The sequence below is a fragment of the Myxine glutinosa genome, chromosome 8, assembly GCF_964187855.1.
Source record: "Myxine glutinosa chromosome 8, kmMyxGlut1.1, whole genome shotgun sequence".
NCBI lineage: Eukaryota > Metazoa > Chordata > Myxini > Myxiniformes > Myxinidae > Myxine > Myxine glutinosa.
Window position 1 is genome coordinate 64,331,449 of NC_136268.1, and position 26,145 is coordinate 64,357,593.

Consider the following 26,145-nt stretch of genomic DNA (forward strand, 5'->3'; position numbering starts at 1 on the left):
AGCCAGCTCAAGGAATAGTCTGGGTAGTTCCATAGTCTTTCCATTTCCTAATGATAGAGATCACTGTGCTCTTGGAAACTCCAGAAAGAAAAATAAATCAACACTCTAGAAATTGTTTTTGTTTCATTCCCCAGATCTATGCCTACTCACAATTCTATCTTGGAGTTCTACGGACAGTTCTTTGGACTTCATGGTAGAGTTTCTGCTCTGACATGCACTGTCAAGAGTGGACCTTTTATAGAAAGGCGTGTTTCGTTCTAAATCATTTCCAATGGGTACCTCTCTCACCTGCATTGTCACCTCACCAAAGGACTTCTGTGACTCATTGGGACTGACACAATCTGTCAATTTACCGACGCGGAACTCAGTGAACAGAACATCATCTCTTCTGGATTTGGTTATGACTAACTTTGCTGTAAATGTCTGCTGTTCTTCCTCTGCTCCAATTGGTTCATCTGACAATATGCTTGTTGAAGTGAACATCTCTCTGGCCAATTTCAGAGAGCCACCTCAGCACCGACGAGCCTTACATTTCACTCAGGCCGACTGACAGGGTGATCAAGCAGCCACCAATCATCTGGACTGGTATCCCATTTCTACTGTGTCAGACATCAACTCATCTTGGGAACCTTTCCAAAGAAATTTGCTCTCTCATGCACAGATTTATCCCATCTCTTCTTCAGTTGTCATACCCTTCTTCTCGCCCAAGGTACACTGAAGCCTGTGGTGAGGCAGTTGCCCTGAAACAACTTGCCTTCACCTCATGGAAGGCAAATCCAACTGAAGGTAATCTCAGTTCCTTCCACAAAGCTCAGAACAAGTGTGTGTCTACCCCCAGCAGAACCAGGAAACAATATCTCTCTACTCTATAGACTAAACTCTCAAACCTGTCTCCCTCCTCCAAATCCTGGCATGTCTGATGAAATCTGTTTCTGGTGTTTGTTCTCCCTCCATCCCCTCCCTTACCTCAAATGGCTCCACCGCCCGTGAAAAGGCTGAATGCCTCAACTCTGTGTCTACTTCAAAATCTTGTGTCCCAAACCCATCGCTCTCTGTATCCATCTTAGCCAGTCGCTAAGATCAGTGGATCAGTGATTGGATCAGTAGATGAATAAATCAATGAAATCAATGGAAAGCACCAGTGTGAAAAATTCAATAGATTTCTTAAATGACCTATGTACAATACCGTAAAGTAAAATATTACTAAAGTTTGAATGAGAAATTATTCAATGACGGAGATTTTTTAAATACCATCTGGGAAAGTCATTCCATAGTTTTGGGCAAGAGAAAGGAATATTATGTTGAAAAGCAAGAGTTCTGTGTTTCGGAAAATGTATACCATTGGTAAATCTGGTATCATACTGTTATGAATTTGGTAGAGCAATATCTAGAGCTAGGTAGATCTGAATAGGTAGGTATTCGGCTGTCGTGACAGGGACTCTACATGTAATAAGTTCTTGATGTTTAGGCGTTTGTCGGGGTAAGATGTATGATTGTGGATCTACCTGGAGGTCCGAGTGTTAAATAGTGAGGGATTAAAGGTAACGCCCCTGTGAGTCTCACCTGGTAGTCAAACCTCTGTCCATTATGGCACTGCAAACCACATAAACATTAGTTAGGTCCTTAGCGCAACATTAAATAATTCCCTTTCCCTGACATTGACTTCGTAATAAATAGACAGGAAACCAGGCCAAAAACACCGCCACGGTTGGCCGCCGCCGTTCGCACCTAAAAGGCCTACCAACCTCGCTGGCACGTGTTACACCAGGACCGCGGGGTCACGGACGGGAGATGTCAGGAGTCGCATGCCGCAGAGGGCGTGACCTGGGCGAGTTGGGAGGCTGTGATTGGCTGAGGAGTGCGCCAATGTGACGTCATCGGCCACCAATATATGCGACGGTCGGACGCCATTTCAGGCAGTTGAGTTGAGTTCGTGGCAGTCCAGAGAGTACACAGGGAGTTCGTTGGAGCACACAGTCGACGCGGAGACACAGTTGGTGGAAAAAGCTCCCCGAAGACAGTTGGTGGAAAAGCTCCCCGAAGGCAGTTGGTGGAGAGTTCGTTAGAACACCAAGCACACAGAGCACGCGGCAGTTCGCAGCAGTTCGTTGCAAGTCGAGCCCTCCGTTGAACCATTGGTGCACGGGCCTTGTGGAGATCGTCCTCGTGTGAAGCTGCTGGCCACGCGTCGGACGCGTGGTGCTTGGAGCGGGGCCTCGTGGAGCTTGGAGCGAAGGACCTGGTGGTGTGCGATCGGGCCAAAAGGAGCGGTGTGGACGGCCGCCACCAAGACAACCAAAAGACAGATAAGCCGCATCCGCGTACATTTGAACGACGTGACGTGTTATTTTTGTATTCATAATCTCCCTCGTATCGTGTTTGCTGTCAGTCGTGTGGGGACGTCCCGATTTAGAGTTATTAGATTTACCGGCGCGGCTTTTTCACTGTATTACTATTCGATAATAAATCCTTATATTATTTTCTGTATATATATCTGAACGCAGTTTTCCTGGGTGTTTGATTTTAATAGGTAAGGTTGCGGAGCCTTCGCTGTGTCCCGCCATTCCGCGCGTTTGTGTTGAACTTGAGTCCGCCATTGAGTTTCGCCTCGGGAGTTAAAGTCTCGCAAATCGGCCATCCGTAACTGTGGTGTTAATCACAGTTGCGTAACAAGTGGTGTCAGGAGTGTAGGATTTGAACCCGTCAGACAAATTTTTTTGTCCGCGGCGAGACATCGACACGGTCGGACAAATTTTTTTGTCCGCGGGGCGACATCGACACGGTCGGGCGTACATTGCGCCCGACGTTCGAACGAAAAATTGTTATAGTTGAGGCGGAGAAATTTGATAATCAATTGGGCAAACGGAGCGCGATATCGCGTCTTCGTCAAATTTAAATTGTGTTTCAGGAATTATTAAAATAAATACCCGCGCGGGGAACGACCTTCCGAAAAGCGGATGTCGGAGGTCGACGAAATGGAAGTACGCAGCGAGGCCTCCGTCAGCGTTGGGAGTGAGCCGGAAATAGGGGAATTAAATGTCGAGGTGAGCCTTGGAACCTCCCCCGTCCCGAGCACCAACTTATCCCCCTCCCCTACCGGGGAGTCGGGAACAAATGGGACGGCCCCGAGAGACGACCAGGCTTTAATGAAATTTTTAAAGGAATTAATTGATGCTCAGGGTGAGCGAAACCTTGCAGAAATTCGGGGAGACATGAACGCACAGAGTGAGCGAGCCAGTCGGGAATTGAATGAACAAATGAAGTCACAGGGGAAGGAATGGAGGGAAGGAGTGATCGATTGGAGGGACACATTGAAGGAATGGGAAATAAAATTGATGGGTTAAAAGGGGAACTGAATGCCCAGAGTGATAAAATTGAAGGATTAAAGGAGGGATTGAAAGAACAAATCGAAGGGATGGACAGCAAAATCGATGGATTGGAGGGAAAAATGGAGGTGATGAATGAACAAATGAATGAACAAGGGAATGAAATAAAGGAAAGGAATGAACAATTGGAAGGAAAAATTGGGGAAATGGCACAGCAGCTGGGGGAACGAATTGATGGCATAGAAGGGAGAGTGCAAAACCAAATTACGGACAGACTGGGGAAATTTGAGGGTAAAGTAGAAACTCAAATGGGGGAGATGGAAAAAGCCATAGGGGTGGAAATTGAATTGAAACGGGAAGAATTAATGTCAAAAATAGAGGAGGGCGTGACGCAGGCTGTCCAAATGGGGGAAAAGTTGGAGGGTCAGATTGGTGCCACAAATGCTCGAATTGATAAAGCAAATGGGGACCTGGAAGGCTATCGGGGCCGGGTGGATGCCAGAATGCTACAGCAGAGTGAGGAATGGGGACTGCTCAACCGACAGGGGGGCAAATTGGCCGAGGAGGTGAGGGGGTTGGAAACCCGCATAAAAGAGCAGGAGCAAGGGTTAATTGAGAAAGGCCTGTGGGGGCCACTAATGGATAATGAAAGGGTGAGTGATTTTATGCAGGAGCGACTGGAGATCTGGGACAATACCATCAAGAAGGAGGTTGGTCGGGTTCAAGAGAGCCTGAAGGAAGAGGTGAGTAAGTCAGTTAAACATCTTCAGGACCAGATTAAGGTGACCCAGGAGACCCTCACCACGAGCCACATTTGGACACCAGAGGCTCCGAAACGGAATACCCAGTTGGGGGGGTGTTTTGGCCCCGGACTGGATTTGGACAGAGAGGAATCGGGGAATAGAGTCTCTGGAAAAACAATCCCCCTCGTACATTTTGACGGATCAGGGAGCCTCGAGGCTTTCCTGACACAATTTGAGTGCGTGTCTCAGCTCAATGGTTGGGGAGAGCGGGAGCGCATGGGGAATCTGGTGGCGACACTGCGGGGGTCAGCCGCCGACGTGTTAAACGTAGTCCCAGAGGGAATATTGACCAGCAAGGCCATTTGTGAGGCCTTGAATAACAGGTACGGGACAGGCGCAAGGTGCGACCTGGTCAGGGCACAGCTGCTGCATCGCAGGCAAAAGCCTAATGAGACGTTGCAGGAGCTGGCCCAGGATATATACCAATCTGTGAGGATAGCATACAGGGACCTACCAGCACAGGCGTGGGACAAACTGGCGATAGAAAAATTTATGGCGGCTCTCCCTGATCCTGAGGTCCGGACGTTGGTGGAGTTACAGGACCCACCCACGGTGCACCGGGCAGCGGAATGCGCGGCGAGACTGACCTTTTTGAGAAGGTCGAACCGCGCATCGGAGAGGGCACCTGTGACGGTACGGCAGGCCGAGGTGCGGGATCAGGAAAAGCCAGAGGATGACATCGGGCGAATGTTAAGGGGAATCAGCCGCCAGCTGACAAATTTGATGGGGGGACAATTTGCAGGGAGCGAGTCACGACAGGGTGGTCCAGGTTGGCCATCGGGACGGCCTGATTTTTATCGGGCTGGGCCGGGAGAAAGGGGGGCTCCGCCTGGCTACCAGAGGGGTCCGTTCTTGGGGACTTGTTTTAGATGTGGGAGAAGAGGGCACAGTCAGAGGAATTGTCGGCAACCATATGGGCCCCCACCTCCTGAGAGGCTTCGCAGTCCAGAAAGGAGGGGGCCCCCAGTAGGTCCACAGGCGCCAGACAGAGGACCACCACCTCGGCCTGGGCCAATAGCAATAGAGTGTGCAGGAAACTAGAACGAGCCGAGCATATGGGCCATGCTCGGCTGGCATGTGTATGGCAAAGCATCTTTCTTTGGTGAGGTTAGTAAAATGTGACAAATGGTTGGCATGGGTAATCTGTGGGTTAGATGGAAATTTAAGGGTGGATTTTGAAATGCCATGGTGGACACTGTACAGTGACGCCATTATTGATCCAGGTGTGTAGACCAAAGTGTTGGAGGCTGTGATGAAATTAATAGGGTAGTAAGACACAGCTTTCAACTGGTTGCGGGGGCAACTGTGCTGATATTTGGGACGCGGGATCCTGGGGATGTAGTTGTGTAGCCTGAGGGTCAACGTGGTGCTGTGCGTGTCCGAGGTGTGTGGACCATGTCTTCTGGGTGAGTCTCCTGGTGGAGCATGGCTGTTGACTGGACCTTGGTGTGGTCAAGTGTGGGTGAGCACTGGGGGGCTGCAGTTCTGTAGTCGGACTGGGGGATGATGGGGAGGTGCAGGGGACGTGGCTGTAGGGATGCCACGCACTGCGACCGTGCCCCCCAGGGCCGAGGTTGTGTGTGCGGTAGTGTGTGTTGTGGCAGCAAGTGCTCACCACATTGGCCAGCTGGGGCTGCTGCAGCTGTGTTCCTCGCAGGGGGGCCGAAGGATGGATGGTGGGTCGCACCCTTATGGACACTCATGGGCCATGTTGGCGTTTTGACTGCTCACCTTGTCCCGGTGACCCTTGCACGGTAGAGGTGCAGAGCTGTCGTGGCCACAGGTAGTTGTGTAGTGATGATCATCGATGGATGCGGATCCACATACCTGCCAGTGTAGTGGGGACAAAAGAGAAATTTGGAAGTATTTGGTAGGCCCAATGTGAAATTTTGGGATTGTGAAGGGTGGATGACGCTCTTGAACCTGACCAACCTGCAACTACCTGCACTTGAGGTGAGTGTTTTAAGGAGTACTGTCCCAGGCTTCAGGATTTGCTTTGGGAAATTGGGGACATGTAATTTGGAGTTGGGAGGTGAGAGCGAGTGATGACATGGCCGGTGAGGGGATGGAATGGGAGCCACAGTGTCTTGTGGGTGGCGTATGTTTTTGTGTTGTGGTTAGGTGTTTTGATGTGGTCGTGAGAGTGGAACCTGGAGAGTGAGTGATGATTATTGGAGATAATGAGGGGCGATAATTGTGCTTTTTGGAAATGTGCTAATGGAAATGTGTAAGGATTCAATGATTCGAACTGTGAATGGGATTTCACATTGGCAGGCCATGGCAAGCCTTGTAACACTTTTTACACCATCTATGAATTGTACTGAATTGTGCTGAGTTGTGTGGAGAATTGAATGGCAGCGGGGGAGGAAGTGTGTTTTGGGGTCTTGTGGGTGGGGAAGGTGTGTGTGTCCGCAGGTACAGAGCAAGCTCTGAGGAGCGATGCCTGCGGGCCCCTCTCTGCGGCAATTACCCCTGGCAGCCGGTGGTAACTGGAAATTGGAGCTCGTCGGTGGAGGGTCTGGTTGGGCGCCGCGGGGTGAGGAAGTCCCCCGGTGACCCGTGTTGCTGCGCGAAAGCAGGAGGCAAAGGAGCCTGGTGTGTGTGGAGACCCTCACCGGCGAGGTAACGGCGGAAAGGGGCTGTTGGGCTGTCACGGGGCCAAGAGGTAAAGGGGGGGGGGGCAATGAACTTGTAAGTCGGTTGACTTGTTTTTGGGACTGCGGGCACCACAGCCTGATGCGCCCCCACCATCTTTTTGTGCGGTACCTCCCCGCTGCCTAGTTGAGGAATGCACACACACGGGAATGACATCAATGCCATGGTCCTGCAGGGGGTGTATTGAAATAAGTGCTTTGTTGATTTTTGAAATGCCTTGATGACCTATGGAATGAGAATGAGTGGTTAAGGGGTCTGTGTTGCATGAATGTGGGCGAAATGCACCGAGCCGTGTCACTCACCTGTAACATCTGGACAGGGCCGTGGAAATTTAGGGGGATGCATTGGGGATGGCCCCGCAGGTAAGGTTGTGTCTTGTGGCATCCACCGGGGGACGCGGTCTGTAGACCGGGGTATGTACTAAGGTTAGAGTTTTGAGTTTGGAAAGATGGTTAAGTTTTGTGGTTAAGTTAGTGTTGTGTGTTGTTGTTTCCTCCCTCCACAGGAACAACGAAGAAAATGTACATACTTGCATGATGGTTAAGGGGTTCAGCATGTTAAGGAAGTGTAGGTAGGTAGTCCGACTCACTTCCCACAGCCCTTCCTGATTTATTTAATAGGTTAATTAAGTGTGTGACAGTAAGTGTTAAGGCTGGAATGGTAGCGCCTGCGGTGAACCTTGCAGGAGCTACGGTTCCAGGGGGGGGGCTGTGTTATGAATTTGGTAGAGCAATATCTAGAGCTAGGTAGATCTGAATAGGTAGGTATTCGGCTGTCGTGACAGGGACTCTACATGTAATAAGTTCTTGATGTTTAGGCGTTTGTCGGGGTAAAATGTATGATTGTGGATCTACCTGGAGGTCCGAGTGTTAAATAGTGAGGGATTAAAGGTAACGCCCCTGTGAGTCTCACCTGGTAGTCAAACCTCTGTCCATTATGGCACTGCAAACCACATAAACATTAGTTAGGTCCTTAGCGCAACATTAAATAATTCCCTTTCCCTGACATTGACTTCGTAATAAATAGACAGGAAACCAGGCCAAAAACACCGCCACGGTTGGCCGCCGCCGTTCGCACCTAAAAGGCCTACCAACCTCGCTGGCACGTGTTACACCAGGACCGCGGGGTCACGGACGGGAGATGTCAGGAGTCGCATGCCGCAGAGGGCGTGACCTGGGCGAGTTGGGAGGCTGTGATTGGCTGAGGAGTGCGCCAATGTGACGTCATCGGCCACCAATATATGCGACGGTCGGACGCCATTTCAGGCAGTTGAGTTGAGTTCGTGGCAGTCCAGAGAGTACACAGGGAGTTCGTTGGAGCACACAGTCGACGCGGAGACACAGTTGGTGGAAAAAGCTCCCCGAAGACAGTTGGTGGAAAAGCTCCCCGAAGGCAGTTGGTGGAGAGTTCGTTAGAACACCAAGCACACAGAGCACGCGGCAGTTCGCAGCAGTTCGTTGCAAGTCGAGCCCTCCGTTGAACCATTGGTGCACGGGCCTTGTGGAGATCGTCCTCGTGTGAAGCTGCTGGCCACGCGTCGGACGCGTGGTGCTTGGAGCGGGGCCTCGTGGAGCTTGGAGCGAAGGACCTGGTGGTGTGCGATCGGGCCAAAAGGAGCGGTGTGGACGGCCGCCACCAAGACAACCAAAAGACAGATAAGCCGCATCCGCGTACATTTGAACGACGTGACGTGTTATTTTTGTATTCATAATCTCCCTCGTATCGTGTTTGCTGTCAGTCGTGTGGGGACGTCCCGATTTAGAGTTATTAGATTTACCGGCGCGGCTTTTTCACTGTATTACTATTCGATAATAAATCCTTATATTATTTTCTGTATATATATCTGAACGCAGTTTTCCTGGGTGTTTGATTTTAATAGGTAAGGTTGCGGAGCCTTCGCTGTGTCCCGCCATTCCGCGCGTTTGTGTTGAACTTGAGTCCGCCATTGAGTTTCGCCTCGGGAGTTAAAGTCTCGCAAATCGGCCATCCGTAACTGTGGTGTTAATCACAGTTGCGTAACAATACTTATGAATTTCACAATTAAATTCAAAAAGCGCACAAAATTTAGAAGGAAGTAGTCTATTAATGCATTTATACATGAAAAAACGTTGCTGATGTGATGTTACATTCGCACAATTTCAAAATATTTAAGTGATTAAATAATTGGTTTGTACAAGTTCTTGGAGGTTTGCTGAATATGATTAGAATAATTTTTTCTGCCATATTACCAATTTATTCAGATGTGATTGAAATGTATTTCCCCAGACTAAATTACTGTATGACAGATATGGAAGTACAAGTAAACAATAAAGCAATCTAAGTATTGTATTTGGGAGCATATAATTCAATCAAAAAATTACACAAATATTTTTGTGACTTTGTTTGCAATTTCCTGAATATAACATTTGCAAGAAAGTTTGGAATCAATATATAGCCCGAGAAACCTGGTCTCTTCAACTCTCAACATTGAATCAGAATTGATACAAACATTTGCAGTAGTCGAATGAGTGCATTTTCATTTTTTACTAAAGACGACATAATTACATTTATTTGAGTTAACAGACAACCTATTAGCTTTAAACCAATCACATAGGGGAGAGGCAGGTTAGTTGATACACTTTTCAGTTATGTTGGCCTATAATGAAGACTGTTAGCTCGACAGGATTCATGAATTGTCCAAAAGTAATATCAGGGTCTTGTCCATATCTGTAAAGCATGCCAGATCCGCTGCATTATCAAACTTGGGATGGTGGCTCACAAAAAAACTGTTTGTCAAACGTATCATCATCTGACCTGACCAAGTGGGTTAGTTGATACACCTTGGTAGGTGTGAATGGGTTAGATGATACATTGATTTACATGGTGAATGAGTTCGATGATACATCGATTTACATGGTATTTCTGCCAATGGTAACAAATTAGCATGCACATAATTACAGATACACATCAAACTAGGCTACATACCATCATTTCTGTATAATATTTGTGCTAATGGTATTTTCAGAGTCAATGAGCACTGTTAATTAAAGCTGTTTGTTTGTTATTTATTCAGTTGTATACCTGATATGTATAGATAGGTAATCTAAAGTATATCTAACAATAGGGCTAAAGGTTAAGTTAGAGAGAAAAAAAAGATCTGCCAAACAAATGATTCAGAAAGCATCAAATATCAGGAAAGGAACAAGATTCACAACTCAGATGGACACAACTCTTATATTCTAAAGATGTACAGTGTAGGCCAGGGGTCGGCAACCTTAGGCACGCGTGCCACCATTGGCACGCGGCAGCGTAATCATTGGCACACTGGCGAAAGCAGTGCCCTCTCAGTTGCATGACAAATCACTTCTTGAACAGCCATTGGCTGTTGCGCGGCCTGTCTTATTTAGTTTGATTGACGGTACGGCCTCCCGCTCACATTTCCCACAGTGCAGTGAAGCGGTTCAGGTTCGGTAGATGATGGCAACCCCGCTAGCTAAGAAAGCTGAAGTAAAGGTTCGAGCATTCCAGCCCTCATGGACAGAAGAGTGGGGTTTTGTTTTTCAGAAGGACTGTGCTGTGTGTACTTTATGTTTTGAAAATGTTGTTTGTCGAACGTTGAGTGTTAAGCGCCATTTTGAGACAAAGCACGAGAAAACTTTCAAAGATCAGGCAGACAAGGCAGAATCCATCAAACGTGCCGTGTCCAGGTATGGGAAGCAAGCCAACACCCTCAAAATCTTTGCCACTGCTAAAAACCAAGCGACTGAAGCAAGCTATCGCATTGCTCATTGCATTGCGAAACGTGGAAAGCCATTCACGGATGGCGAATATATTAAGGAGGCTTTTCTCTGTAGCTCAGAGGTTCTGTTTGAAGGCTTACCATCAAAGAGACAATCAAATCAAGAATAAAAGATATTCCCATGTCAGCTAGAAGTGTTGAGCGACGCATTGAAGAAATGGCCTCCCGCAGTCGTTTGACAACCGACCACTCCGAAGCATGTTTGCAACTTAAAGTGACTAACGACAACCCCCAGATAATTGAGCTCAGCAAAGGAAAGCAGGGCCAGGGATCACACTGACTGGTAGGCATCTGTTTATTTGTAGTACACATGGGTTTGCATATGTCGCTATTTGTCCATCTCTTTTTTCCAACTCAGATGTGGATGTTTTCATGAGGATGGCAGCATTCTTGTATAGTACTGGTATTTCTATTTGATACAGTTTATTCTCACTTTTTGACATTTGTTTCCAATGCAATACTTTGTAAATGAGTTACTGAAAGCAGTGTTTTGAAATGGGGTCCGTGCATATAATTTGTAACCTCATTGGGGACAAATTTTACAATGATAAAATGATCATTACAATGTCCTAATTATGAGAGATAAATGTTTCTTTAAAATGTTGTTGCTATGCATGTAGCCTGTATGGATGTTGTTGCTATGCATGTAGCCTGTATGGATGTTGTTGCTATGCATGTAGCCTGTATGGATGTTGTTGCTATGCATGTAGCCTGTATGGATGTTGTTGCTGTGCATGTAGCCTGTATGGATGTTATTGCTATGCATGTAGCCTGTATGGATGTTGTTGCTATGCATGTAGCCTGTATGGATGTTGTTGCTATGCATGTAGCCTGTATGGATGTTGTTGCTATGCATGTAGCCTGTATGGATGTTGTTGCTATGCATGTAGCCTGTATGGATGTTGTTGCTATGCATGTAGCCTGTATGGATGGAATAAAATTCCATGTCTGTTGGAAGTATTTTTTTGATGTGGTGTCATAATTAAACTTAATGTTAAACTTAATGTTGATATGGCACACTAATTAACAAGAACATTTCAAACTGGCACTTCATGTCAAAAAGGTTGCCGACCCCTGGTGTAGGCTATATAGGCCTACATATATTATGATGTATGAAGTCCAGTTACAAATGGCTACAGCATTGTCTTGTAAAAAATAAATAATGAATGGGTTAGTTGATACGCGTATCAACTAACCTACTCAGACTGTATCATCGAACCCATCCATGGGTTTTTTGCAAGACATGTTGCCCACATGCTTATGTGTATTATCCTGGCAATCAAAGCAGCGAAGGCTGAAAGCCACTTTCACAAGGTATAATCAACCAATGAGAACTCCTGTGAAATCTATGTAGTATTATCACAATAAATGATCTTACCTTTTGTTGGCGTTTTTACTCAGGAGGACACAAATCAGGTTTTTTGGAGAATCACACCCTTTCTTTGTCTGTAACTTCTTGACCTACTTATCAATGATATGTAAGGCAACTAGCTAACAACAGAGGGCAGCATTTACACAAGTTTCATTTCTGAGGGCTAGGAGGAAGGTTGTATCAACGAACATACTGTATCAACTAACCTGCCTCTCCCCTAATTTTAAGAGATTCAAATTTACAATTTTGGATAAAGAATCCAATTTTTATCGCAATACAAAATATTAGTGTCATCAGCATAAATGTAAAATAAAAGAAAGCAGTTCAGTAGATTTATGAATGTCGTTAACATACAAAATAAACAGTAATGGACCCACTAAAGAACATTGGGGAATGTCACAGGTAACTTGCTTAAACTCTGACAAAGAGGATTTATACCTAGTATATTGAGAACGATTGTTAAGATAGCTAGAAAACCAGTCATGTGCAACACACCTGATTCCATAATAGTATAACTTGGATAACAATATTTTATGATTAATGGTGTCAAACGTTTACGATAAGTCAACAAAAACGCCGATGGCATGAATTATTTTCAAATGCATCAATTATTCTATTGGTAAGATCAATTAATGGCAAAGATGTTGAGTAAGCTTTACGGAATCCATACTGTGACTGGAAAATAATATTATGTTTCTCAAGGAATTTGAATAACCCTTTATAAGCAATTCTCTCCAGTATTTTGGAAAAGATTAAAAGATCTGATATGGGCCTGTAATTTGTCAGTTCTCTTTTGTCCCCACTTTTAAAAACTGGTGTGACCTCAGCGAGTTTCAATTTGTTTGGGAAAATGCCTTTATTTAAAGATAAATTGAAGATATGACACATTGCCTTACCATCTGGCAATATATTCCATAGTTTGGAGCCAGAAAGTGATTTAGCCAGAGCCAGAGACTGATTTAGCCAGAGCCAGAGACTGATTTAGCCAGAGCCAGAGACTGATTTAGCCAGAGCCAGAGACTGATTTAGCCAGAGCCAGACTGATTTAGCCAGAGCCAGAGACTGATTTAGCCAGAGCCAGAGACTGATTTACCAGAGCCAGACTGATTTAGCCAGAGCTAGATACTGATTTAGCCAGAGCCAGAAACTGATGTAGCCAGAGCCAGAGACTGATTTAGCCAGAGACAGAGACTGATTTAGCCAGAGCCAGAGATTGATTTGGCCAGAGCCAGAAACTGATTTAGCCAGAGACAGAGACTGATTTAGCCAGAGCCAGAAACTGATTTAGCCAGAGTGTTACGGGGTCTTCCCTGATCCTCTGGTCTCCGTAAACCTCCGAACCCCGAGGGAGTCCCCGGCAGAAAGATGTGTTGTCCTTGGTTGAAAACAAGCCAATCAATAACGAGTCCACACCAAGGGTTACGAACAAACCACAATATATTATAAATCCCACACAGGAATCACGACCCACTTAATACAGCACTTCACAATATAATTCCTATCTAGATGTGGCGCCACCTTATCGAGCCCGTTAACCCCGAAACTCACGGCCCTTGCCCCAATGTCTCTGTACGCCTCCAAGGTGACGTCGATTCGCTCCAGCGATCGTGGAATCAATTTCCGATTACAATCTGGGGAAGCGGAGTCGATCGAACCAACCCGCAGGCCACGTGGTCCAATCTCCAGCATGATGGCGGTAGAATGGGAAACCTCCCCAAAGACGATTTTGGGTACGTACCCGGTTGCGGTTCAATCCGCGAGTCTCCTCAATAACCCTCCCACAGCCACTGACTTCTACAGCCGTCCCCGGCAGCCCGCCGGAGAGTAACGCCTGGTCGACGCGCCGCAAAACCCCAGTCACTGCCGGTGATGCACGTGGCGAAGATGGCGGTCGGCTTTCTCTTCCACCTGGGTTGGGAGGTGAGGATACTCGGCAACCTCCACGAGAATACCCAACTACGCAGGAGCCGCAGCAATTCGGCAATGTCCGATCGTGCGGACGTCTTTTCAAGGAGGCAAAGTTCCCTTGTCCTGCACGTTTGACTGCTCGGTCTGGAGCTGCAATCCAAACACGTCTCCTCACGATCTTCCCCGCTTCCCCTCCCCCTCTCCTTATCTCTTCCGGGTCACGATCCGATTTCCGGCCACCTTTTACCCGGAGCGCTTTTAACCCTTTTAACCACAATAAGCATTATCAACATCCGCATCATCAATAAGCATGAAGCATCAACCCTGACAACAAGAACCACCATTATTAGGGCCGGTATCCGTAACACTTCCCCCCTTCAAGAAAGAAAGTTTGAACATAGGGAAAACTTTCGTTGTAGGCAAAATTCTTTACACAAACAAAAGTAACCTCACCCCCAGATCATCAAGTCCTGTGAGCAACAACAATCCATAGTTCCCAAAAATAAAGCAACAATATTCTACACAACCCACAGAGATTTCCAAAGTTAATTCCCTCTGGACCAGGCATCAGCAACGACATTGTCCCTGCCCTTTATGTGCTCAATTTCCCAGTTGAACTCCTGCAAAGCCAACTCCATCTCATCAACCTCGGATTTTTGTTTTTCATTTTTTGACTGAAGGTTAAGGGTTTGATCAAAAATCCCACGTTAAGCAACTCGATAGCACTTTTTCCGGGAGGCCAAGCCGAGTATTCACTACATGGACGCCTTTAGGAATGTGGAGTTCACGGTTAGTCCGTGTAGGAATCTGGGCTCGGCGGAGCTCCGCCGTATTCAGTGCTTCAACCTCTCCGGACTCCTAATAATTACGGTGGGACCACTTGTCACAGTAGTCACCTGACGGGCGGTCTCCTTCTCGGCCAGTGCTCTGACAATCATTCTTTCGGGAGATGCCGTAACTCTGAGAGCCTCCATAGCAATATCGGCTGCGGCCACCACCAACACTACCGCCAAGTTTTCCTCTTCTGCAGCCCCCTCGATGCTGACGAAATGCCTTCCCTACTGTTATGGTCCGACCCTCCAACTCCTGGTTATTCAGATCCTTTTCTGCATTTCTGGCGTCCTTTGAGTTTTCAAATGTGACAAGGCACATTGTCAGAGCCAGCCATAACGGCTGGTCCACACCAGAAACTGACTTAGCCAGAGCCAGAGCCCTCTTGACTTTTGGCTCTCCCTGTCTTTTACCAGCAGCACTTCCAAAAGCGGTCCATATTTGTGGAAGATAGACTCCAGAACCTCTTCCTTTGTTTTGAAGTTCAGTCCACCTACAAAAAGCTTGCCAACTTTGCCTCTATCCCTGACTGGTGTGGGGTAATTTCCCATATCGGACTTTTTCACAACCATCAGGTTACTATAAACTTGGCCCCCGGCCAAATCATTCTCAACCACAACTGATACTCCCTCTACACTTTACAGGAAGAGTGGCTTGTAACCCCACGGTGACCGGTCCTGACACCAAATTAGACTCTAGATTGATGACATGAAGGGGAGCGCTAACCCAGCCACCGATCCCTTGTAACCGAACACTATCACCAGTTGCTGTACTCTTCCACAATGGCAAAATGCCCTCAAGCATTAAGGATTGATGTGCTCCTGTGTCCCTCAATACCCTAACAGGTCTTGGGTTAGTCGAGGCTCCCTCCAGTGAGACAACCCCCTCATAAATAAATGGTTGATAACTCTTCTGCTGGCGATTTCTCACGTTTGCCATCGCATTCGGAGTTGTACTAGTCGGACTCCGCTCCTGATTTTCCTTTCCCAAAGCATGACAGTGGGACATCACGTGTCCTGGTTTATGGCAAAAAGCGCAAGTAGGCCCGGAGGAGAACCTCGTGGTCAGCCTCGAGGCCCACGGAGGATACATCTGCCTTGAAACCGTTGACTTCTGACCTCTAGAAGTCGTGATACCAGAGTGGTCCTCCCCTCGAGGCCGCCCCCATGAATTTTCGTTCTCCACCCCTGCCGTACCACAGCTCCCCTGGCTAAGTCTAGGCGAGAAGTTAGGGTTGTGGAACCCCATCCTGTGGGTTAAGGCATAGTCATCTGCCATGGTCGCTGCCTCATACAACTTTGGTACTTTCCTTTCCTCCAGGTGTATTTTAATGTCCTCATGGACACACTGTTGGAACTCCTCCACCAGGATCAATTGTCGCAATAGTTCGAAGTCTTTCCCAACTCCTTTTGAATCGCACCACCTATCAAACATGGTTTCTTTCAATCTGGCAAACTCCACGTGGGTCTCATTCTCCCTCCTCCTGGCATTCCGGAATTTCTGCCGGTAAGCTTCCGGGACCAATTCATAGGCTTTGAGAAGGTGTTTCTTCAATACCTCATAATCTGCACACTGGTCAATCGGTAAAGCCGAATAAATCTCTTGAGCTTTACCCACCAGAACAATTTGCACTAGTATGGACCAGTACTCCTCAGGCCAGTTTAACTGTCGAGCCACTTTCTCAAAGTGTGGAAAAAACTTGGCTACTGTGGAAGTGTAACTCAGTGTAACTCATTGGTTGGAACTGGTAACGAACCAAGGTACGAGCAGGTGGTCGTAAGAATGTCAGGAATGCATCTCGCCCTGTCGAAGCTGGGAGTCCTGTTGTGTAGCTTTAGCACGGCCCCGGGCTAACACACATTCCCAAGCCTTCACTATTGACTTGGGACATCGGGATGCAAAGAGGGTGAAGGAACTCCCCAGCAGGGGGGCGAGCATGCATGACCTCGGGGCATTTGCGGAGAAGGGATTAGCGCGACAAGGCCCATATAAACCAGAGCAAACTATGAGTCAGGAGACTTGTCATCAGAACCTCTGCCCGACGGAACGAACGAGTACCAACGAGAAACAGCACCAGGAGATCACCGGCGAACGAAGAGGAACCAACGACTTGAATTACTAGATTCGTTATAGTATTGTAGTTCTTTAATATTGTTACGGACACGACTTAGATGTTGCTTGACCGAGCGGAATGGCCGCCGTGTTCGCACAAGTTACCCGATTACACTCGAACGTTGGCCGAATCGCGCTATGCTAAATCAATGAAGGAAAGGACACAACGGCTGGGTTAAATGACACGACACCAGGGGTACAGTTCTCAAGACCTCCGGAGGAGGATATAATATGGGTTATGCAGAACGTTTAGATTACATGGCACAGAGGTACAGCACAGAAAGATGGGCACTTAGACACGGTCTTATCTTAACCCCGACAGACCACAGACAAACGGGACAAGACTGACTCACACAGGGATTGATGGCAAGAGAGGGCAGGTAGTCGATAGCTCAAGGTGCACCTTGGCTCAGGGGCAGAATCGACCCGGTCCGGTCCAGAGAGGCGGGGAGGTATTTTCTCAGCGCTGGAGGTGGCGTCCGTTTCTCTTCAAGCTCAGGCGCATCTGACGTCACCTCCGTCTTCCTGCGCATGTCCAGCGGGGAGTGACACGCCCTCGGCTCGTTAGCTCCGCCCCAGATGGAATCGGTCCGCCGCTTCTTATTGGGTGCGGGGGGTTACCGGGCTCCGCCCTTGACGAGGAGCTGACAGTGAGCCCCTGCGTGGTAACCCCGTCGGAGCACATGGTCAATGGCGGCTAACCAAGCCGGAGTGAGGACGCGCACTCCCCGCACCGCTGTTGTTGTTGTTGGTGTTGTTGTTTCATGAGTAAGAGATGCGGGGAGGTATTGGGAGGTCCTAAACTTACTACTGGTGCCATACAATCACATTCTGGTGCAACGAAGAGTCAGAATTAATGGAAACGAGTCCTTAACTGACATAGACTAAGAATAACTAGCAAGATGTCCTATAGTTGTCTACGTGAGATGCGGTGAACCTGGGCACGACATTTAATGGGGGAAAAAGGGGAAGGTCGGGGCTACAGAGTGTTGTTTACAGACAATGGGACTAGGGAATGGGGGATTGGGGATAGTTGGGGAGTATTGGGGAAATAGGGGAATATTTACAAGCGGATATGGATGGAGGCCAAATCCCATATCCGCAACATTGCACCCTTCTCTACCTCGGGGCGTCCCGACCCGATAAATCTTTACCTACGTTAGTGTGGCACTCAGATGTAGTTCCCTCTACTATTAACTCAACCCTGAGTGCGACAGTTTTACAGATGTTCACAAATGAGTAAATATGTCCCCCTGCGACATTGCACCCTTCTCCTCACAGAAACACACCCACAGGATAACCGAATCGCGGAAAGAATCCTCAAACTAAACATACAGCCGGTAGGGAGCATTATTTACACAAGACTACACTGATATTTACACTACGATCCAGGACCTGTTTTTGGAGGAACACATGCAGATGTTATGCATAGAGAGAGAGCACGCATGCCAGCATCGATACACCAACCCACGAGTGCTCTGTGGCCTTACGGCCTTTAATAATGTGCAGAGCACCCCATCCAAGCACCAAAAGCACCACCCCATCACACAGTCAGCACCATCCGGTGCACCAATAAAATGTTCAACGTCACCGGTGGTGTCGCAGCCGGCCGATGTTCTGCCGCTGGTCTTGCCTTGGAGCCCACTTGGTGTTCTGGCTTCCTTCAAAAATAAAGAAAGGCGCCAACCGCGTCCATTTCTAAATTGTGGCCGTCAGGGGCCAACTATTAGTGGTTCACCTGTATGGCATAGGTGCCACGTTGACCCATAGGTCCATCAACGGGTGGTGCTTGCCCGCAAAAGAACTGCGGTCCATGGTGGGCGGCCACAAACATTGCGGTCCATATGGTGTATCGATCCAGGCAGCAAGCAGCGAAAGTACAGGCCCACAACTGCGGAGCCAGCACCTCTCTCTCCTCTCTCTCTGCCCCAAAGCCAGATCCTCGGAGGTGGGAGACAAAAGAAGAAGACAAGTGAGTAAGGTGGTAAGGGCGCAAAAGTGCACGCAATATAAGGTAATGCACACTGGGGGCACATGGGAACCAGGTGAGACAGGTACGTTCCTACGGTACGCCCCCCCCCCCCCCCCCACCAGGTAACCTACATTGCCCCTCCCTTACCCCTTACTGTATCCACAAAACACAACACTACCCATAAACATCTACTTTACAAATCACAAACGTCCCTACTGTCTTCCCCGTTCCTCCCATAAACCAAATTCGTCCTCTCTCCCTCCTAACCAATCAAATTTGCCATTTCCAATTCTCATCAAAATTTGCCATCTCCAATTCAACATCAAAATTTGCCATCACCAATTCATCATCAGTCCCTCCTAAGGAGGGAGAGATGGAATCACCCCAATGTCTCATCCACGTCGTGATGCGTCTCACCACTCCAACCAGCAATTCTCATTTCCTGCAACACAGAACAAAGAAAACACAGGTGTGGAGTCATCATCATCACCACAGGTAAGTGGCTGCATATGGTGCGACAGGTTCATCAATCCTAACGATTTCCTAAATGACTTTAACAACTTTACATTACCCGGGGTCTTTCCCTGCCAATCCATTGGCCAACTTACACTATGGGTTCTAAAAACCAATTCCCATTGACCAAACTGTGGTGCCTCTCAATTTGGGGTCTCACTCCCCCGATTCATCTCCCGGTGCCTCGCACAATTTCTGGGCTGCGACGTGTAGCTCTCCCAGCAGGTCTACCCACCTACACACCTCCACCACTGCAGTTGCCTCCGAGCTTACCTGCTCCTTACCCTAACCTAACTAACTGGGGAAGGCCCTCTGGCGCTCTCCCCACTCGGTGCCCTCTCTGGCACTGGGCTACCCGGGTCCGTCCTCCGGATCCTCGGGCCCCACTGACACTAACGGCTCCCAGAGCCCACCTGCGGCCTCACCTGGCCGACATCCTCACAGTGGTGGAGTGCCCAACCAACTACACACACTAACAGGCTACACGCCCAGCCATTTCCACAACACTAATGCACCCATCCACAATACCATTCTGCAACCGCACCACAAATGCCAATATCCAACCACAATTTACCTATACCCTCTACCTAACACTTACACTACCCGCCCCGGGTACTCGTGAAAGGGGTCCACTCTTCCCCCATCCACACCTTCGCACCATGCACACCACTCCGTACCACTTACTCCAACTCTCTCCACACCACTCATTCTCTGCTCCATATATTCCACACACCTGTACTTGCACACCTGTGCTCTCACACCTGGTGCCACCTGGACCCTTCTCTCCCCAAGCGCATTCGCGCTGATCCACAACACTCACTGCTCCACACACCTGTCCAGTTCTCACACAGCATCATCTCATCTAACTACTCCCCTCTGAAACTTGCGCTTCCCAGTCGTCCCTTTAAACTATTGCGCTCCCTCGTCATTATCATCCGCACTAATCTACCTGCGTCCCCACTACAGGTATCAGTCACTATCTAAACTTAACGTTACCTAATGTCATCTTCGCTAGATCCCTATCAATATCCTAACCCACCCGGGCTAGTTTTCACTGCCATAAACCCCATAACTATTGCTCATTTGCCCCCACCATGGGAAGGGTGGCAGGGATGCCACCCTTACCCACCGGGCCCATCGCTCATCAATCCCCCAGTCCTCTGGCACTAATAAGCCCCCCTTATTCAGAGGTACTGGGTCCCGCCTCGGCATCTAAAGCCGAGGCAATCCACGGGGGTGCCTGCTCGCCGGTGTAAGGCCTTATCCGGTCGGCGTGGACGATCCGAGGGAGGGCTCGTGGCCCCATTTTGATCTTTACTACCACGTCACAGACTTGCGACAGGACGACCCCCGGGCCTTGCCAGGGAGAGGTGAGTTTCGGGCACCTACCCTTCCTCCTCCGGGGATTGAAGAACCAAATCTTCATCCCCGGAGTGTACTGACTCCCCTGGCTCCGGTGGTCGTACCTGCGCTTCATCTTCTCCCCCGCCAGATGGAGTTGGCGGCGGGCGAAGGCATGGACTAGCTCCATGCCTTCCTCTAGGTGACGTGCGTACCCCTCCCTCGGCGGGTTAACCACTGTGTCTGGCACGGGACCGCATAGCAAGTCGGCGGGAGCCCGTAACTCACGCCCATACATAAGCAACGCTGGACTGCATGCGGTGGCCCCGTGCTGGCTGGTTCGGTAGGCCATGAGCAAATAAGGGAGATGTTCGTCCCAGTCATCCTGACGGGTGGCGGTGAACAGTGCCAGTTGTTGGATTAGAGTTCGGTTGAATCTCTCCACCATCCCATCAGATTGAGGCCTTAAAGGCGTTGTTCTGGTTTTCCGAATTGACAGGAGACTGCACACATCTTTTAGCAATTTGCTCTCAAAATTTCGTCCCTGGTCGGTGTGCAACTCCTGTGGAATCCCATGCCGGCACACAAATCCTTCCACGAAGGCCTGCGCTACCACCCCTGCTTCTTGGTTGGGGAGGGCGTAGGCCTCCGGCCACTTGGTGAAGTAGTCCATCACAACGAGGATGTACTTATTACCTAGGCGGGTGCGGGGTAGTGGGCCTAGGATATCCATGGCCACCCGCTCTAGGGGGGCCCCCACCTGGTGTAATTGAAGGGGGGCCCTCATCCTCCGTGCTGGTCCCTTTTTGGCAGTACAGGCGTCGCATCTCCGACACCAGTCCTGTATGTCGCGCCCCATATTCACCCAATAAAACCTCCGGCGTACCTGCGATGTCGTCTTTGTCCTGCCCAAATGGCCGCCGGGGCGGGTACCATGCACCTGTTGCAATATATCGGTCTTAAATTTATTTGGGACTACCACCAGCCAGGAAGTTTTATCCGAGGGAACCTCCACCCACTTGCGATACAAGATGTTATCCTTCAATTCCAGGGTCTGCCACTGAGCCCAATACGCCTTGGTCTGTGCCCTGAGGGGGGTAACCTCTTCCCCCTTAGGTCTTTGCCACAATTTGACCCAATTGAACACTGGCCCCAGGACAGGATCCTCCTGCTGGGCCGTGCTCCATGCCAAAGTTCCGAATTCCTCATCTGCGGTTAGTGGCAAAATTGGCCCTCTCACCCGGGTTGCCCGGACAACGAGGGTCAGGTCCGAATCGCCCAATTGTTCCCTCTCCTCGTGTCTCGCACAAAATTTGCAGTTTTCCCCCAGACAAGGACGCCGAGAGAGTGCGTCCGCATTACCATGGGCCTTCCCGGCCCTATGGGCCACATCAAAATCGTACTGCTGCAACTTTTCCAACCACCTGGCAATTTGGCCCTCTGGTTCCTTGAACCGAAGGAGCCATTGCAAGGAGGAATGGTCAGTTATAACCAAAAATTTCTGCCCGTACAAGTACGGGTGGAAATGGTTCATGGCAGCCAGCATAGCCAATAACTCTTTGCGAGTGACGCAATAATTTCGCTCGGGCCTACTTAAGGCCCGACTATAATAACCAATCACTCTCTCCACGCCCTCCTGTGTCTGAGACAAGCGCCCAATCCTTCCTGGCTCGCATCCGTGTCCAGGGTAAATGCCCCGTTGCTAGTGGGGTAAGCTAGAAGGGGTGCGGATGTTAGACACCCCTTCAATTTTTGGAAGGCCTCGTGGCACTCCCGTGTCCAATTAAATCGCGTCCCCTTCTCCGTAAGCCGGTGGAGGGGATGGGCCAACTCCGCAAATTTCGCCACAAAGCGCCGGTAGTAGGAGCAGAGTCCCAAAAATCCCCGCACCTCTTTGATGGTACGTGGTGCGGGCCACTCCTCTACCGCTTTAATTTTGTCTGGGTCCGTTTTTACCCCCTCGCAACCGATGACGTGGCCTAAATAGGCCACCTCCTTGGCAAACAAGGTGCACTTACTCGGGTTCAGCTTCAACCCTGCCTGTCTGAGGCACCCGAACACCTGGTCCAAATTAGCTACTGCCTGGGGGAACGTTTTGGCATGTACTAGGACGTCATCCAGGTACACCAGGCATGATTGCCATGGCATGCCGCCTAGTACATGTTCCATCAATCTTTCAAAGGTGGCGGGGGCGTTACACAAACCAAACGGCATCACAGTAAACTGATACAGTCCCTTACCTGTGGAGAATGCCGTTTTCTCCTTCCCTGCCCTATCCATCTCCACCTGCCAATACCCACTCTTGAGGTCCAAAGTTGAGAACCAATTTGAGCCCGCAACGGCATCGAGGGTGTCATCAATCCTTGGCAGGGGATATGAGTCCTTGAGTGTCACGTTGTTTAGCTGGCGATAGTCCACGCAGAACCGCGTGGTCCCATCCTTCTTTTTGACCAGCACAACAGGTGACATCCAAGGACTTCCCGAGGGCTCGATCACGCCTGCGTCGAGCATTTTTTCAACCTGCTCGTCAGCTTCCGCCCTCTTGCTCCAAGGGAGCCGTCGGGCGGCCTGACGAATAGGCCGGGCCTCACCGGTGTGGATCTGATGTTTCACCAGGCCCGTACGTCCAATATCCTCGGTGGACAGGGAGAAGAGGTCCAAATGGGACCCAACCAGTTTGTGTAAGGCCTCCCTCTGGGTACCTCCCAACTCTACGCTACTACGATTTACCATCTCGCAAATGGGATCGGGCCAATTCCTACTTCTTATTGAAGGCTCCCCCCGGGGTCGGCTCGGCTGGACGTTCTCGCCCCTCACTGTCGCGACTTCCTCAACTGGGGTGCAGCCAGCTACCCTCGTGCCCCTTACTATAGTGCGTGGTTCTGTACTCATATTTATTACTCGGACGGCCACTACCGGTCCGTCCGTTTTTACAAGGGTGCGGCCCACGATTAAACCCGGTATGGACTGCGCTGCCACCGGTTCGACCAGGCCGCAGGACTCCTGCCATGTTGGGCGAGCCGCCCACCGGGCCGGCACTATCGCCTCGGCCCTTGGGGGAATGGTCACGGCCTCGGAAGCCTCCAGCTCCGCTCTCTCGGCCGTGCTCACTCCCCCTAACGGCAGCTCTTCTACTCCCACCTGCAGGATCCCCCGGCACAAGTCGATTTTACAACCGCTGGCAGTCAACAAATCCAACCCTATTAAACATGGGTCGCACACCTCCGCCACCCAAACATCTATCTCCCTCCTTACCGACCCTAACTTGAGGGTCACAGAACCACGCCCTATGATCGGGGCCGTTACCCCGGTAGCAAGTTGCAAACTATAATTTTGCAGGCGCTGGATCTTATCCCAGCCACCTGCGCTCGAATCAAGGACCACAGGGCTGATGATCGTGGCGCTAGCTCCTGTGTCCACTACGGCGTCTACCCCCACGCCGGCAATTTTGCATCTGATTGTCAGGCTACCGGTTCCAATTTGGCCACAATAAATGACCTGTCGCGTCAATGAGGGCTCTCCTCCATCCTCTTCTGCCGAACACCGCCCTACGTGCCCGACACCTTCTAGTTTCCCGGGGTCTGGCGGGGGGGTGTCTGGGGTCGGCTAACCCGCTCCCCCCTGGGTGGAGTTGAGGACCTCAACCGCCGGGGATCATCCCGGCGCGTGGCTCGACAGTGCCGCGCCAGGTGACCCAGACGGTTGCAAGTATAGCACCTCACCTGATAAGGTGCTTGTCTCCGGAATTCCAAATTTCCCCCCCTGTAGGTCTGAATTGGATTACCCGCTCGTGGGCCACCTCCGGGGCCGCCTGCCATGGTCCAGGTCCCGCCAGGCGCTGGTCCACCAGCCTCCGGACCATGCCCGCCAGGTCAGGACTCACGTCGGGGGCGGGCCCCCTAAGGGGTCCGCCCTCCATCGGGGGTCCCACCTGGCGGACCGCCATTGCGAGATGCTCGCCCCCCCCCCGGGCCAGGGGCCTCGCTGCTTCCCAACGGGCCGCAGCGTCAGCCGCCTGGCTCAGAGTCTGCGGGCGCCACATGGCGAGCTGTTGCCGGAGCTCAATATCCGGGAGGGCCTGGATAAAATGGTCCAGCGCCAGGCTTTCCCGGGAATCCGCTGCCATGCTAGCATGTGCGATCCCCACTGCGCGGCGAATGTCGTGGGCAAGTTCCCCGATGGCTTCCTGGGGCTTGCGTTTTCGCAGCGCGAGCTGAGCTTTAACAAGCTCGCTCTGCTGTTCAATGCCGAATCGATTAATTAGGGCGTCGCGGAGGGCTGGCAGGGTGAGAGCACCCGCTGGTAATGCCGTCAGCACCTCCGCCGCCGCGCCGCGCAATGCGGCCACCAGGTGTACTCCACCTTCGTCCTCACCCCAACCGTTGCCCTTAAACACACAGTCAAACTGCGCCAGGTACGCGCGTAGATCACTCTTGCCGTCATACGGCGCGAGTGGGACCTTGTGGGACCACCTCGTATGCGAGTCGTTGCCCGCCTGCCGGACCCCGTGCGTCGCCCCTTGCGGGGTCAGCGCGGGGCCGAACCGGCCGGGCCCCCACAGTACATTACCCCCAAGGGGCTCTCGTGCCTCCCCTGTCCCTCTAACAACTACCCCCGTTGGTGTCGATGCATGGGTCACACTTCCGCAACCCGCTACCCATTCCATACCACCACAACCTTGCTCACCCACACCTCGCACCTCTCGTTCCATACCCTCCGGACCAGCCATACACCTCACTCTTGGCCTCTCACGAACATCCGGGTCTATCTCGACCCCCAAGCTTATTAAATCACCTGGCGCATCATACGCACGACCATATTGGTCACCACTTACACCGGGTCCTCTTTCTCTTCGCTTCTCCTCCATCACCTGCGAATCCCTCATCCGGTTAATGAGCACATCATCACGATCCGAACACAGACTTTGGACCAATTCTTTTACTTCCTCCTTTATCTCTTTCTTATCCTCTCTCCGTCGCTTCTTAATTTCGCTCACCCCTTCTTCCACGTCTTCTAATTTCTGCTTCACCTCCTTCATCTCCTCGTGCGCCCCTTTAAGTTCTTCCTCTAACTCCACTTTATTTTTTTCTATGTGCTGCCGCACCTCCCGCTCTTTAACCTCCATCACCTCTACCACCTTGTCCATTTTCCTCGTCAGGTCCTCATGTACCGTCTGACACTCTTTTTTAATTACCCCTACGTCCTTTTTCATCTCCTTCTGTGTCGATTTTAAACCCTCTATTACCGCTGTGTTCTTCTTTACCTGGTCCCCCAACTCCTTTTGTCCCACTGTCAGTTGTTCTACTCCCAGCGTCAACTCCTCTATACCACCTTGCAATTTTACAGTCCCCTTTCTCACCTCCTTCTCCATGCGCTCCTTACAGTGCCTCACCTCCTCACTCACTCCTCTTCTGATCTCCTCTCCCATCACTTGCATCTCCTGCCCAGATGCCACCCTCATCTGCTCCATTTCCTCCCTGTGAGCATCCAGTTTAGTTTCTACCCCCATTCTAACCCCCTCTATCTGCTGCCCC

At 50.1% G+C, this 26,145-nt stretch overlaps 1 long non-coding RNA gene across 1 annotated transcript; it reads left to right on the top strand.

Moving 5' to 3' along the window:
* Positions 1-209: 209 nt before the first annotated feature.
* LOC144893285 (uncharacterized) lies at positions 210-11,944 on the top strand. The gene is made up of 3 exons (XR_013624319.1): positions 210-1,353; positions 8,796-10,021; positions 11,646-11,944. It is a non-coding gene; the product is annotated as an uncharacterized LOC144893285 (long non-coding RNA).
* The last annotated feature ends 14,201 nt before the right edge of the window (positions 11,945-26,145 follow it).